The sequence below is a fragment of the Embiotoca jacksoni genome, unplaced genomic scaffold, assembly GCF_022577435.1.
Source record: "Embiotoca jacksoni isolate LCO1_2020_lvr unplaced genomic scaffold, fEmbJac1.0.p SCAF_52, whole genome shotgun sequence".
In the NCBI taxonomy this organism is placed as follows: Eukaryota; Metazoa; Chordata; class Actinopteri; family Embiotocidae; genus Embiotoca; species Embiotoca jacksoni.
Genome location: NW_027185406.1, coordinates 1,356,238 through 1,373,899, shown reverse-complemented (window position 1 = coordinate 1,373,899; position 17,662 = coordinate 1,356,238). Strand labels below are relative to the sequence as shown.

The 17,662-nt window shown below is 28.9% G+C and overlaps 1 non-coding gene across 1 annotated transcript; it reads left to right on the top strand.

Annotated features, from left to right (window-relative positions):
- The first annotated feature begins 4,934 nt into the window (after positions 1 to 4,934).
- Positions 4,935 to 5,007, top strand: trnaa-agc (transfer RNA alanine (anticodon AGC)). The gene has a single exon. It is a non-coding gene; the product is annotated as a tRNA-Ala (tRNA).
- Positions 5,008 to 17,662: the final 12,655 nt, after the last annotated feature.

The window sequence follows — 17,662 nt, the reverse complement described above, 5'->3', positions numbered from 1 at the left end:
TCTTACAAAATTACATAAAAAAGTCATACTATAGCATGTCTTCCAAAATTTTCTAAAAAAGTCATACAATAGCATGTCGTCCAAAATTATATAAAAAAGTCAAACGACAGCATGTCGTCCAAAATTTTCTAAAACAGTCATACTATAGCATGTCTTCCAAAATTGCATAAAAAAGTCATACTAAAGCATGTCTTACAAAATTATATAAAAAAGTCATACTATAGCATGTCCTCCAAAATTATATAAAAAAGTCAAACTATAGCATGTCGTCCAAATTTATACAAAAAAGTCATACTAAAGCATGTCGTCCAAAATAATATAAAAAAGTCATACTATAGCATGTCGTCCAAAATTCTATAAAAAAGTCATACTATAGCATGTTGTCCAAAATTTTAAAAAAAGTCATACTATAGTATGTCGTCCAAAATTATATAAAAAAGTCATACTATAGCATGTCGTCCAAAATTATATAAAAAAGTCACACTATAGCATGTCTTACAAAATTATATAAAAAAGTCATACTATAGCATGTCATCCAAAATTATATAAAAAAGTCATACTATAGCATGTCGTCCAAAATTATATAAAAAAGTCATACTATAGCATATTGTCCAAATTTATATAAAAAAAGTCATACTAAAGCATGTCGTCCAAAATTATATAAAAAAGTCATACTATAGCATGTCGTCCAAAATTATATAAAAAAGTCATACTATAGCATGTCGTCCAAAATTTAAAAAAAAGTCATACTATAGTATGTCGTCCAAAATTATATAAAAAAGTCATACTATAGCATGTCGTCCAAAATTCTATAAAAAAGTCATACTATAGCATGTCGTCCAAAATTTAAAAAAAAGTCATACTATAGCATGTCGTCCAAAATTATATAAAAAAGTCATACTATAGCATGTCGTCCAAAATTATATAAAAAAGTCACACTATAGCATGTCTTACAAAATTATATAAAAAAGTCATACTATAGCATGTCATCCAAAATTATATAAAAAAGTCATACTATAGCATGTCGTCCAAAATTATATAAAAAAGTCATAGTATAGCATATTGTCCAAATTTATATAAAAAAAAGTCATACTAAAGCATGTCGTCCAAAATTATATAAAAAAGTCATACTATAGCATGTCGTCCAAAATTATATAAAAAAGTCATACTATAGCATGTCGTCCAAAATTTAAAAAAAAGTCATACTATAGTATGTCGTCCAAAATTATATAAAAAAGTCATACTATAGCATGTCGTCCAAAATTTTCTAAAAAAGTTATACTATAGTATGTCGTCCAAAATTATATAAAAAAGTCACACTATAGCATGTCGTCCAAAATTATATAAAAAAGTCATACTATAGCATGTTGTCCAAATTTATATAAAAAAAGTCATACTAAAGCATGTCGTCCAAATTTATATAAAAAAGTCATACTATAGCATGTCGTCCAAAATTATATAAAAAAGTCATACTATAGCATGTCGTCCAAAATTTAAAAAAAAGTCATACTATAGTATGTCGTCCAAAATTATATAAAAAAGTCATACTATAGCATGTCGTCCAAAATTCTATAAAAAAGTCATACTATAGCATGTCGTCCAAAATTTAAAAAAAAGTCATACTATAGTATGTCGTCCAAAATTATATAAAAAAGTCAAACTATAGCATGTCGTCCAAAATTATATAAAAAAGTCACACTATAGCATGTCTTACAAAATTATATAAAAAAGTCATACTATAGCATGTCATCCAAAATTATATAAAAAAGTCATACTATAGCATGTCGTCCAAAATTATATAAAAAAGTCATACTATAGCATATTGTCCAAATTTATATAAAAAAAGTCATACTAAAGCATGTCGTCCAAAATTATATAAAAAAGTCATACTATAGCATGTCGTCCAAATTTATACAAAAAAGTCATACTAAAGCATGTCGTCCAAAATAATATAAAAAAGTCATACTATAGCATGTCGTCCAAATTTATATAAAAAAGTCATACTAAAGCATGTCGTCCAAAATTATATAAAAAAGTCATACTATAGCATGTCGTCCAAAATTTAAAAAAAAGTCATACTATAGTATGTCGTCCAAAATTATATAAAAAAGTCATGCTATAGCATGTCGTCCAAAATTATATAAAAAAGTCATACTATAGCATGTTGTCCAAATTTATATAAAAAAAGTCATACTAAACCATGTCGTCCAAAATTATATAAAAAAGTCATACTATAGCATGTCGTCCAAAATTATATGAAAAAGTCATACTATAGCATGTCGTCCAAAATTTTAAAAAAAGTCATACTATAGTATGTCGTCCAAAATTATATAAAAAAGTCATACTATAGCATGTCGTCCAAAATTATATAAAAAAGTCATACTATAGCATGTCGTCCAAAATTATATAAAAAAGTCACACTATAGCATGTCTTACAAAATTATATAAAAAAGTCATACTATAGCATGTCATCCAAAATTATATAAAAAAGTCATACTATAGCATGTCGTCCAAAATTATATAAAAAAGTCATACTATAGCATGTCGTCCAAAATTATATAAAAAAGTCATGCTATAGCATGTCGTCCAAAATTTAAAAAAAAGTCATGCTATAGCATGTCTTACAAAATTACATAAAAAAGTCATACTATAGCATGTCTTCCAAAATTTTCTAAAAAAGTCATACAATAGCATGTCGTCCAAAATTATATAAAAAAGTCAAACGACAGCATGTCGTCCAAAATTTTCTAAAACAGTCATACTATAGCATGTCTTCCAAAATTGCATAAAAAAGTCATACTAAAGCATGTCTTACAAAATTATATAAAAAAGTCATACTATAGCATGTCCTCCAAAATTATATAAAAAAGTCATGCTATAGCATGTCTTACAAAATTTTCTAAAAAAGTCATACAATAGCATGTCGTCCAAAATTATATAAAAAAGTCAAACTATAGCATGTATTCCAAAATTGTATAAAAAAGTCACACGATATCATGTCGTCCAGCGTGTTGTCCAGAAAATAAACATTTTAACTTTACAAAGCAGCTGTTTTCATGGGGGATTAGCTCAAATGTTAGAGTGCTTGCTTTGCATGCGAGAAGTAGCGGGATTGATGCCCGCATCCTCCAATTATTTCCAAATAAGTTGAGGATGAGACGATATTGCACCTCATCAAAAGTTTACACGTAGCAGTTGTTGTTGCAATTGCATTAAAAAGAAATATTGTAGAATGTTGTCACTATTGTCTGAAGAATTCTTATTATAGCATGTCGTCCAAAATTGTAAAATGTCGTCCCAAAGTTCATAAAAACTTTATACTATAGCATATCGTCCCAAATTTTCTAAAAAAGTCATGCTATAGCATGTCGTCCAAAATTATATAAAAAAGTCATACTATAGCATGTCGTCCAAAATTATATAAAAAAGTCATACTATAGCATGTCATCCAAAATTAAATAAAAAAGTCATACTATAGCATGTCGTCCAAAATTATATAAAAAAGTCATACTATAGCATGTCGTCCAAAATTTAAAAAAAAGTCAAACTATAGTATGTCGTCCAAAATTATATAAAAAAGTCATACTATAGCATGTCGTCCAAAATTATATAAAAAAGTCATACTATAGCATGTCGTCCAAAATTATATAAAAAAGTCATACTATAGAAGGTCGTCCAAAATTATATAAAAAGGTCACACTATAGCATGTCGTCCAGAATTTTCTAAAAAAGTTATACTATAGCATGTCTTCCAAAATTATATTAAAAAGTCATACTATAGCATGTCTTCCAAAATTGCATAAAAAATTCATACTATAGTATGTCGTCCAAAATTATATAAAAAAGTCATACTATAGCATGTCGTCCAAATTTATATAAAAAAGTCATACTAAAGCATATCGTCCAAAATTGCATAAAAAAGTCGTACTATAGCAGGTCGTCTATTCTATTAACCAGAAGATCAATTTTTCAAACTTACCATTACAGCTGTTTCCATGGGGGATTAGCTCAAATGGTAGAGTGCTTGCTTAGCATGCGAGAGGCAGCGGGATCGATGCCCGCATCCTCCAATTTAGTCAAGGAGGAGACTGTACAGTGTCTCATCAAAAATTCATATTTAACTTGTTGTTGACAATTGAATTAAGAAATATTATAGCAAGTGGTTACTATTACATGACTAACTGTTATAATAGCATTTCGTCCAAAATTGCATAAAAAAGTCATACTGTTGCAGGTCGTCTGTTACATTAACCAGAAGATCAATTTTTCATGATTGCCATTTCAGACTTTCTCATGGGGGATTAGCTCAAATGGTAGAGTGCTTGCTTAGCATGCGAGAGGCAGCGGGATCGATGCCCGCACCCTCCAATTTAGTCAAAGAGGAGACTGTACAGTGTCTCATCAAAAATTCATATTTAACATGTTGTTGACAATTGAATTAAGTAGAAATATTATAGCAAGTGTTTACTATTACATGAAAAACTGTTATTGTAGCATTTCGTCCAAAATTATATAAAAAATTCGTGCTATATCATGTCGTCCAGTATGTTGTCCAGAAGATAAACATTTCAAACTTACCATTACAGCTGTTTTCATGGGGGATTAGCTCAAATGGTAGAGTGCTTGCTTCGCATGCGAGAAGTAGCGGGATCGATGCCCGCATCCTCCAATCATTTCCAATTAAGTTGACGATGAGACTATATTGCACCTCATCAAAAGTTCACACATAGCAATTATATTAAAAAGACATATTATAGAATGTTTTCACTATTTTATGAAGAAGTCTTATTGTAGCATGTTGTCCATAATTATAAAATGTCGTCCCAAAGTTCATAAGAACGTCATACTAAAGAATGTCGTCCAAATTGCATAAAAACGTCATTATTTTGACCAGAAGAACAATTTTTCACGCTTACCATTTCTGATTTCTCCATGGGGGATTAGCTCAAATGGTAGAGCGCTTGCTTAGCATGCGAGAGGCAGCGGGATCGATGCCCGCATCCTCCAATTTATTCAGGGAGGAGACTGCACAGTGTCTCATCAAAAATTCATATTTAGCTCGTTGTTGACAATTGAATTAAGAAATATTATAGCAAGTGGTTACTATTACATGACAAACTGTTAGAATAGCATTTCGTCCTGAATTAGATAAAAAAGTCATACTATAGCATGTATTCCAAAATTGCATAAAAAAGTCATACTAAAGCATGTCTTACAAAATTATATAAAAAAGTCATACTATAGTATGTCGTCCAAAATTATATAAAAAAGTCATGCTATAGCATGCCTTCCAAAATTTTCTAAAAAAGTCATACAATAGCATGTCGTCCAAAATTATATAAAAAAGTCAAACTATAGCATGTATTCCAAAATTGTATAAAAAAGTCACACGATATCATGTCGTCCAGTGTGTTGTCCAGAAAATAAACATTTTAACTTTACAAAGCAGCTGTTTTCATGGGGGATTAGCTCAAATGTTAGAGTGCTTGCTTTGCATGCGAGAAGTAGGGGGATCGATGCCCGCATCCTCCAATTATTTCCAAATAAGTTGAGGATGAGACGATATTGCACCTCATCAAAAGTTTACACATAGCAGTTGTTGTTGCAATTGCATTAAAAAGAAATATGGTAGAATGTTGTCACTATTGTCTGAAGAATTCTTATTATAGCATGTCGTCCAAAATTGTAAAATGTCGTCCCAAAGTTCATAAAAACGTTATACTATAGCATATCGTCCAAAATTTTCTAAAAAAGTCATACTATAGCATGTCTTCCAAAATTATGTAAAAAAGTCATACTATAGCATGTCTTCCAAAATTGCATAAAAAAGTCATACTATAGCATGTCTTCCAAAATTGCATAAAAAAGACATATTGTAGCATGTCGTCCAAAATTGTAAAATGTCGTCCCAAATTTCATAAAAGCGTCATACTATAGCATATCGTCCAAAATTTTCTAAAAAAGTCAGACTATAGCATGTCTTCCAAAATTGCATAAAAAAGACATACAATAGCATGTCGTCCAAAATTATATAAAAAAGTCACACTATAGCATGTTTTACAAAATTATATAAAAAAGTCATACTATAGCATGTCATCCAAAATTATATAAAAAAGTCATACTATAGCATGTCGTCCAAAATTATATAAAAAAGTCATACTATAGCATGTCATCCAAAATTATATAAAAAAGTCATACTATAGCATGTCTTACAAAATTATATAAAAAAGTCATTCTATAGCATGTCGTCCAAATTTATATAAAAAAGTCATACTATAGCATGTCGTCCAAAATTGCATAAAAAAGTCATACTATAGCATGTCGTCCAAAATTATATAAAAAAGTCATACGATAGCATGTCGTCCAAAATTGCATAAAAAAAGTCATAATATAGTATGTCGTCCAAAATTATATAAAAAAGTCATACTATAGCATGTCGTCCAAAATTATATAAAAAAGTCATACTATAGTATGTCGTCCAAAATTATATAAAAAAGTCATACTATAGCATGTCTTCCAAAATTGCATAAAAAAGTCACACTATAGAATGTCGTCCAAATTTATATAAAAAAGTCATACTATAGCATGTCTTCCAAAATTGCATAAAAAAGTCACACTAAAGAATGTCGTCCAAATTTATATAAAAAAGTCATACTATAGCATGTCTTCCAAAATTGCATAAAAAAGTCACACTATAGAATGTCATCCAAATTTATATAAAAAAGTCATACTGTAGCATGTCTTCCAAAGTTATATAAAAAAGTCATACTATAGCATGTCTTCCAAAATTATATAAAAAAGTCATACTATAGTATGTCTGCCAAAATTATATAAAAAAGTCATACTATAGCATGTTGTCCAAAATTGCATAAGAAAGTCATACTATAGTATGTCATCCAAAATTATATAAAAAAGTCACACTATAGCATGTCGTCCAAAATTGCATAAAAAAGTCATACTATAGTATATCGTCCAAAATTATATAAAATTCATACTATAGCATGTCGTCCAAAACTATGTAAAAAAGTCATACTATAGCATGTCTTCCAAAATTGCATAAAAAAGTCATACTAAAGCATGTCGTCCAAAATTATATAAAAAAGTCATGCTATAGTATATCGTCCAAAATTATATAAAATTCATACTATAGCATGTCGTCCAAAATTATATAAAAAAGTCAAACTATAGCATGTATTCCAAAATTGTAAAAAAAAGTCACACGATATCATGTCGTCCAGTATGTTGTCCAGAAAATAAACATTTTAACTTTACAAAGCAGCTGTTTTCATGGGGGATTATCTCAAATGTTAGAGTGCTTGCTTTGCATGCGAGAAGTAGCGGGATCGATGCCCGCATCCTCCAATTATTTCCAAATAAGTTGAAGATGAGACGATATTGCACCTCATCAAAAGTTTACACATAGCAGTTGTTGTTGCAATTGCATTAAAAAGAAATATTGTAGAATGTTGTCACTATTGTCTGAAGAATTCTTATTATAGCATGTCGTCCAAAATTGTAAAATGTCGTCCCAAAGTTCATAAAAACGTTATACTATAGCATATCGTCCAAAATTTTCAAAAAAAGTCATACTATAGCATGTCTTCCAAAATTATGTAAAAAAGTCATACTATAGCATGTCTTCCAAAATTGCATAAAAACGTCATACTATAGCATGTCTTCCAAAATTGCATAAAAAAGACATATTGTAGCATGTCGTCCAAAATTGTAAAATGTCGTCCCAAATTTCACAAAAGCGTCATACTATAGCATATCGTCCAAAATTTTCTAAAAAAGTCAGCCTATAGCATGTCTTCCAAAATTGCATAAAAAAGTCATACAATAGCATGTCGTCCAAAATTATATAAAAAAGTCACACTATAGTATGTCTTACAAAATTATATAAAAAAGTCATACTATAGCATGTCATCCAAAATTATATAAAAAAGTCACACTATAGCATGTCGTCCAAAATTATATAAAAAAGTCATACTATAGCATGTCGTCCAAAATTATATAAAAAAGTCACACTATAGCATGTCTTACAAAATTATATAAAAAAGTCATACTATAGCATGTCATCCAAAATTATATAAAAAAGTCATACTATAGCATGTCTTACAAAATTATATAAAAAAGTCATACTATAGCATGTCGTCCAAATTTATATAAAAAAGTCATACTATAGCATGTCGTCCAAAATTGCATAAAAAAGACATACTATAGTATGTCTTCCAAAATTATATAAAAAAGTCATACTATAGCATGTCGTCCAAAATTGCATAAAAAAGTCATACTATAGTATATCGTCCAAAATTATATAAAAAAGTCATACTATAGCATGTCGTCCAAAATTATATAAAAAAGTCATACGATAGCATGTCGTCCAAAATTGCATAAAAAAAGTCATAATATAGTATGTCGTCCAAAATTATATAAAAAAGTCATACTATAGCATGTCGTCCAAAATTATATAAAAAAGTCATACTATAGTATGTCGTCCAAAATTATATAAAAAAGTCATACTATAGCATGTCTTCCAAAATTGCATAAAAAAGTCACACTATAGAATGTCGTCCAAATTTATATAAAAAAGTCATACTATAGCATGTCTTCCAAAATTGCATAAAAAAGTCACACTATAGAATGTCGTCCAAAATTATATAAAAAAGTCACACTATAGCATGTCTTACAAAATTATATAAAAAAGTCATACTATAGCATGTCATCCAAAATTATATAAAAAAGTCATACTATAGCATGTCGTCCAAAATTATATAAAAAAGTCATACTATAGCATGTCGTCCAAAATTATATAAAAAAGTCACACTATAGCATGTCTTACAAAATTATATAAAAAAGTCATACTATAGCATGTCATCCAAAATTATATAAAAAAGTCATACTATAGCATGTCGTCCAAAATTATATAAAAAAGTCATACTATAGCATGTCGTCCAAAGTTATATAAAAAAGTCATACTAAAGCATGTCGTCCAAAATTATATAAAAAAGTCATACTATAGCATGTCGTCCAAAATTATATGAAAAAGTCATACTATAGCATGTCTTCTAAAATTATATAAAAAAGTCATACTGTAGCATGTCTTCCAAAAGTCCTTAAAAAACTCACATGATAGCATTTCGTCCAAAAGTGCTTAATAAAGTCCTACTATATCAGGTCGTCTATTCTATTAACCAGAAGATCAATTTTTCACGCTTGCCATTTCAGACTTTCTCATGGGGGATTAGCTCAAATGGTAGAGTGCTTGCTTAGCATGCGAGAGGCAGCGGGATCGATTCCTGCATCCTCCAATTTAGTCAAGGAGGAGACTGTACAGTGTCTCATCAAAAATTCATATTTAACATGTTGTTGACAATTGAATTAAGAAATATTATAGCAAGTGGTTACTATTACATGACAAACTGTTATAATAGCATTTCGTCCTGAATTAGATAAAAAAGTCAAACTATAACATGTATTCCAAAATTGTATAAAAAAGTCACACGATATCATGTCGTCCAGTGTGTTGTCCAGAAAAAAAACATTTTAACTTTACAAAGCAACTGTTTTCATGGGGGATTAGCTCAAATGTTAGAGTGCTTGCTTTGCATGCGAGAAGTAGCGGGATCGATGCCCGCATCGTCCAATTATTTCCAAATAAGTTGAGGATGAGACGATATTGCACCTCATCAAAAGTTTACACGTAGCAGTTGTTGTTGCAATTGCATTAAAAAGAAATATTGTAGAATGTTGTCACTATTGTCTGAAGAATTCTTCTTATAGCATGTCGTCCAAAACTGCATAAAAAAGTCATACTATAGTATGTCGTCCAAATTTATATAAAAAAGTCAAACTATAGTATGTCGTCCAAAATTATATAAAAAAGTCATACCATAGCATGTCGTCCAAAATTATATAAAAAAGTCATACTGTAGTATGTCGTCCAAAATTATATAAAAAAGTCATACTATAGCATGTCTTCCAAAATTGCATAAAAAAGTCATACTATAGCATGTCGTCCATATTTATATAAAAAAATCATACTATAGCATGTCGTCCAAAATTATATAAAAAAGTCACACTATAGCATGTCTTACAAAATTGCATAAAAAAGTCACACTATAGCATGTCTTACAAAATTGCATAAAAAAGTCATACTATAGCATGTCATCCAAAATTATATAAAAAAGACATACTAAAGCATGTCGTCTAAAATTGCATAAAAAAGTCATACTATAGCATGTCTTACAAAATTGCATAAAAAAGTCATACTATAGCATGTCATCCAAAATTATATAAAAAAGTCATACTATAGCAGGTCGTCTTTTACATTAACCAGAAGATCAATTTTTCACGTTTGCCATTTCAGACTTTATCATGGGGGATTAGCTCAAATGGTAGAGTGCTTGCTTTGCATGCGAGAGGCAGCGGGATCGATGCCCGCATCCTCCAATTTAGTCAAGGAGGAGACTGTACAGTGTCTCATCAAAAATTCATATTTAGCTCGTTGTTGACAATTGAATTAAGAAATATTATAGCAAGCGGGTACTATTACGTGACAAACTGTTAGTATGGCATTCCCTCCAAATTTGCATAAAAAAGTCATACTATAGCATGTCTCCCAAAATTGCATAAAAAAGTCATACTAAAGCATGTCTTACAAAATTATATAAAAAAGTCATACTATAGCATGTCATCCAAATTATATAAAAAAGTCATACTATAGCATGTCGTCCAAAATTATATAAAAAAGTCATACTATAGCATGTCTTCTAAAATTAAATAAAAAAGTCATACTATAGTATATCGTCCAAAATTATATAAAAAAGTCATACTATAGCATGTCGTCCAAAATAATATAAAAAATTCATACGATAGCATGTCGTCCAAAATTGCATAAAAAAAGTCATAATATAGTATGTCGTCCAAAATTATATAAAAAAGTCATACTATAGCATGTCTTCCAAAATTGCACAAAAAAGTCACACTATAGAATGTCGTCCAAATTTATATAAAAAAGTCATACTATAGCATGTCTTCCAAAATTGCATAAAAAAGTCACACTATAGAATGTCGTCCAAATTTATATAAAAAAGTCATACTATAGCATGTCTTCCAAAATTATATAAAAAAGTCATACTATAGCATGTCTTTCAAAATTGCATAAAAAAGTCATACTATAGCATGTCATCCAAAATTATATAAAAAAGGCATGTCGTCTTAAATTGTATAAAAAAAGTCATACTATAGCATGTCGTCCAAAATTATATAAAAAAGTCATACTATAGCATGTCATCCAAAATTATATAAAAAAGTCACACTATAGCATGTCTTTCAAAATTGCATAAAAAAGTCATACTATAGCATGTCTTTCAAAATTGCATAAAAAAGGCATACTATAGCATGTCTTCCAAAATTGCATAAAAAAGTCATACTATAGCATGTCGTCCAAAATTATAGAAAAAAGTCATACTATAGCATGTCGTCCAAAATTGTATAAAAAAGTCATACTATAGCATGTCGTCCAAAATTATATAAAAAAGTCATACTATAGCATGTCGTCCAAAATTGTATAAAAAAGTCATACTATAGCATGTCGTCCAAAATTGCATAAAAAAGTCATACTATAGCATGTCTTCCAAAATTGCATAAAAAAGTCATACTATAGCATGTCTTCTAAAATTATATAAAAAAGTCATACTGTAGCATGTCTTCTAAAATTTCATAAAAAATCATACTCTAGCATGTCTTCCAAAAGTCCTTAAAAAACTCACATGATAGCATTTCGTCCAAAAGTGCTTAATAAAGTCCTACTATATCAGGTCGTCTATTCTATTAACCAGAAGATCAATTTTTCACGCTTGCCATTTCAGACTTTCTCATGGGGGATTAGCTCAAATGTTAGAGTGCTTGCTTTGCATGCGAGAAGTAGCGGGATCGATGCCCGCATCGTCCAATTATTTCCAAATAAGTTGAGGATGAGATGATATTGCACCTCATCAAAAGTTTACACGTAGCAGTTGTTGTTGCAATTGCATTAAAAAGAAATATTGTAGAATGTTGTCACTATTGTCTGAAGAATTCTAATTATAGCATGTCGTCCAAAATTGTAAAATGTCGTCCCAAAGTTCATAAAAAAGTCATACAATAGCATGTCGTCCAAAATTATATAAAAAAGTCACACTATAGCATGTCTTACAAAATTATATAAAAAAGTCATACTATAGCATGTCATCCAAAATTATATAAAAAAGTCATACTATAGCATGTCGTCCAAAATTATATAAAAAAGTCATACTATAGCATGTCGTCCAAAATTATATAAAAAAGTCATACTATAGCATGTCGTCCAAAATTATATAAAAAAGTCATACTATAGCATGTCTTACAAAATTGCATAAAAAAGTCATACTATAGCATGTCATCCAAAATTATATAAAAAAGGCATGTCGTCTTAAATTGTATAAAAAAAGTCATACTATAGCATGTCGTCCAAAATTATATAAAAAAGTCATACTATAGCATGTCTTCAAAATTTTCTAAAAAGGTCATACTATAGCATGTCTTTCAAAATTGCATAAAAAAGTCATACTATAGCATGTCGTCCAAAATTATATAAAAAAGTCACACTATAGCATGTCTTCCAAAATTGCATAAAAAAGTCATACTATAGCATGTCGTCCAAAATTATAGAAAAAAGTCATACTATAGCATGTCGTCCAAAATTGTATAAAAAAGTCATACTATAGCATGTCGTCCAAAATTGCATAAAAAAGTCATACTATAGCATGTCTTCCAAAATTGCATAAAAAAGTCATACTATAGCATGTCTTCTAAAATTATATAAAAAAGTCATACTGTAGCATGTCTTCTAAAATTTCATAAAAAATCATACTCTAGCATGTCTTCCAAAAGTCCTTAAAAAACTCACATGATAGCATTTCGTCCAAAAGTGCTTAATAAAGTCCTACTATATCAGGTCGTCTATTCTATTAACCAGAAGATCAATTTTTCACGCTTGCCATTTCAGACTTTCTCATGGGGGATTAGCTCAAATGTTAGAGTGCTTGCTTTGCATGCGAGAAGTAGCGGGATCGATGCCCGCATCGTCCAATTATTTTCCAAATAAGTTGAGGATGAGATGATATTGCACCTCATCAAAAGTTTACACGTAGCAGTTGTTGTTGCAATTGCATTAAAAAGAAATATTGTAGAATGTTGTCACTATTGTCTGAAGAATTCTAATTATAGCATGTCGTCCAAAATTGTAAAATGTCGTCCCAAAGTTCATAAAAAAAGTCATACAATAGCATGTCGTCCAAAATTATATAAAAAAAGTCACACTATAGCATGTCTTACAAAAATTATATAAAAAAGTCATACTATAGCATGTCATCCAAAATTATATAAAAAAGTCATACTATAGCATGTCGTCCAAAATTATATAAAAAAGTCATACTATAGCATGTCGTCCAAAATTATATAAAAAAAGTCACACTATAGCATGTCTTAGAAAATTATATAAAAAAGTCATACTATAGCATGTCATCCAAAATTATATAAAAAAGTCATACTATAGCATGTCGTCCAAAAATTATATAAAAAAGTCATACTATAGCATGTCTTCCAAAGTTATATAAAAAAAGTCATACTAAAGCATGTCGTCCAAAATTATATAAAAAAGTCATACTATAGTATGTCGTTCCAAAATTATATAAAAAAGTCATACAATAGCATGTCGTCCAAAATTGTATGACTTTTTTAAACAAGTCATGTCGTCCAAAATTGTTTAAAAAAAGTCATACAATTTTGGACGACATGACTTGTTTAAAAAAGTCATACAATTTTGGACGACATGCTATTGTATGACTTTTTTATATAATTTTGGACGACATACTATAGTATGACTTTTTTATATAATTTTGGACGACATGCTATAGTATGACTTTTTTATATAATTTTGGACGACATGCTATAGTATGACTATTTTTTGCAATTTTGAAAGACATGCTATAGTCTGACTTTTTTATGCAATTTTAGACGACATGCTATAGTATGACTATTTAATGCAATTTTGAAAGACATGCTATAGTGTGACTTTTTTTTATATAATTTTGGACGACATGCTATAGTTCTTCCAAAATTGCATAAAAAAGTCATACTATAGTATGTCGTCCAAAATTATATAAAAAAGTCACTATAGCATGTCTTCCAAAATTGCATTAAAAAGCCATACCAAAGCATGTCGTCTAAAATTGCATGAAAATGTCATACTATAGCATGTCGTCCAAAATTACATAAAAAAGTCATACTATAGTATGTCGTCTAAAATTGCATAAAAAAGTCATACTAAAGAATTTCTTCCAAATTATATAAAAAAGTCATACTATAGCATGTCTTCCAAAATTATATAAAAAAAGTCATACTATAGCATGTCTTCCAAAATTGCATTAAAAAGTCATACTATAGCATGTCTTCCAAAATTGCATTAAAAAGTCATAATATAGCATGTCTTCCAAAACTGCATAAAAAAGTCACAGTAAAGCATGTCTTCCAAAATTGCATAAAAAGTCATACTATAGCATGTCGTCCAAAATTATATAAAAAAGTCATACTATAGCATGTCTTCCAAAATTGCATAAAAAAGTCATACTATAGCATGTCTTCCAAAATTATATAAAAAAAGTCATACTATAGCATGTCTTCCAAAATTATATAAAAAAGTCATACTATAGCATGTCTTCCAAAATTATATAAAAAAGTCATACTATAGCATGTCTTCCAAAATTATATAAAAAAGTCATACTATAGCATGTCTTCCAAAATTATATAAAAAAGTCATACTATAGCATGTCTTCCAAAATTATATAAAAAAGTCATACTATAGCATGTCTTCCAAAATTGCATAAAAAAGTCATACTATAGCATGTCTTCCAAAATTATATAAAAAAGTCATACTATAGCATGTCTTCCAAAATTGCATTAAAATGTCATACTACAGCATGTTGTCTAAAATTATATAAAAAAGTCATACTATAGCATGTCTTCCAAAATTATATAAAAAAGTCATACTATAGCATGTCGTCCAAAATTATACAAAAAAGTCACACTATAGCATGTCTTCCAAAATTGCATAAAAAAGTCATACTATAGCATGTCGTCCAAAATTATATAAAAAAGGCATACTATAGCATGTCGTCTTAAATTGTATAAAAAAAAGTCATACTATAGCATGTCGTCCAAAATTATATAAAAAAGTCATACTATAGCATGTCGTCCACAATTATATAAAAAAGTCACACTATAGCATGTCTTCCAAAATTGCATAAAAAAGTCATACTATAGCATGTCGTCCAAAATTATATAAAAAAGTCATACTATAGCATATCGTCCAAAATTTTCAAAAAAGGTCATACAATAGCATGTCTTTCAAAATTGCATAAAAAAGTCATACTATAGCATGTCTTTCAAAATTGCATAAAAAAGGCATACTATAGCATGTCGTCCAAAATTATATAAAAAAGTCACACTATAGCATGTCTTACAAAATTGCATAAAAAAGTCATACTATAGCATGTCATCCAAAATTATATAAAAAAGACATACTAAAGCATGTCGTCTAAAATTGCATAAAAAAGTCATACTATAGCATGTCGTCCAAAATTATATAAAAATGTCACACTATAGCATTTCTTCCAAAATTGCATTAAAAAGCCATACCAAAGCATGTCGTCTAAAATTGCATAAAAAAGTCATACTAAAGCATTTCTTCCAAAATTGCATAAAAAAGTCATACTATAGCATGTCTTTCAAAATTGCATAAAAAAGTCACACTATAGTATGTCGTCCAAAATTTTCTAAAAAAGTCACACTATAGCATGTCTTCCAAAATTGCATAAAAAAGTCATACTATAGCATGTCGTCCCAAAATTATATAAAAAAGTCATACTATAGCATGTCTTCCAAAATTATATAAAAAAGTCATACTATAGCATGTCTTCCAAAATTATATAAAAAAGTCATACTATAGCATGTCTTCCAAAATTATATAAAAAAGTCATACTATAGCATGTCTTCCAAAATTATATAAAAAAGTCATACTATAGCATGTCTTCCAAAATATATAAAAAAGTCCAAACTATAGCATGTCTTCCAAAATTGCATTAAAAAGCCATACCAAAGCATGTCGTCTAAAATTGCATAAAAAAGTCATACTAAAGCATTTCTTCCAAAATTGCATAAAAAAGTCATACTCTAGCATGTCTTCCAAAATTGCATAAAAAAGTCATACTATAGCATGTCGTCCAAAATTATATAAAAAAGGCATACTATAGCATGTCGTCCCAAAATTATATAAAAAAGTCATTATTTTAGCATGTCGTCCAAAATTATAGAAAAAAGTCATACTATAGCATGTCTTCCAAAATTATATAAAAAAGTCATACTATAGCATGTCTTCCAAAATTATATAAAAAAAGTCATACTATAGCATGTCTTCCAAAAATTATATAAAAAAGTCATACTATAGCATGTCTTCCAAAATTATATAAAAAAGTCATACTATAGCATGTCTTCCAAAATTGCATAAAAAAGTCATACTATAGCATGTCTTCCAAAATTTATATAAAAAAGTCATACTATAGCATGTCTTCCAAAATTGCATTAAAATGTCATACTACAGCATGTTGTCTAAAATTATATAAAAAAGTCATACTATAGCATGTCTTCCAAAATTATATAAAAAAAGTCATACTATAGCATGTCGTCCAAAATTATACAAAAAAGTCACACTATAGCATGTCTTCCAAAATTGCATAAAAAAGTCATACTATAGCATGTCGGTCCAAAAATTATATAAAAAAAGGCATACTATAGCATGTCGTCTTAAATTGTATAAAAAAAAGTCATACTATAGCATGTCGTCCCAAAATTATATAAAAAAGTCATACTATAGCATATCGTCCAAAATTTTCAAAAAAGGTCATACAATAGCATGTCTTTCAAAATTGCATAAAAAAGTCATACTATAGCATGTCTTTCAAAATTGCATAAAAAAGGCATACTATAGCATGTCGTCCAAAATTATATAAAAAAGTCACACTATAGCATGTCTTACAAAATTGCATAAAAAAGTCATACTATAGCATGTCATCCAAAATTATATAAAAAAGACATACTAAAGCATGTCGTCTAAAATTGCATAAAAAAGTCATACTATAGCATGTCGTCCAAAATTATATAAAAATGTCACACTATAGCATTTCTTCCAAAATTGCATTAAAAAGCCATACCAAAGCATGTCGTCTAAAATTGCATAAAAAAGTCTTACTAAAGCATTTCTTCCAAAATTGCATAAAAAAAGTCATACTATAGCATGTCTTTCAAAATTGCATAAAAAAAGTCACACTATAGTATGTCGTCCCAAAATTTTCTAAAAAAGTCACACTATAGCATGTCTTCCAAAATTGCATAAAAAAGTCATACTATAGCATGTCGTCCAAAAATTATATAAAAAAGTCATACTATAGCATGTCTTCCAAAATTATATAAAAAAGTCATACTATAGCATGTCTTCCAAAATTATATAAAAAAGTCATACTATAGCATGTCTTCCCAAAATTATATAAAAAAGTCAGACTATAGCATGTCTTCCAAAATTATA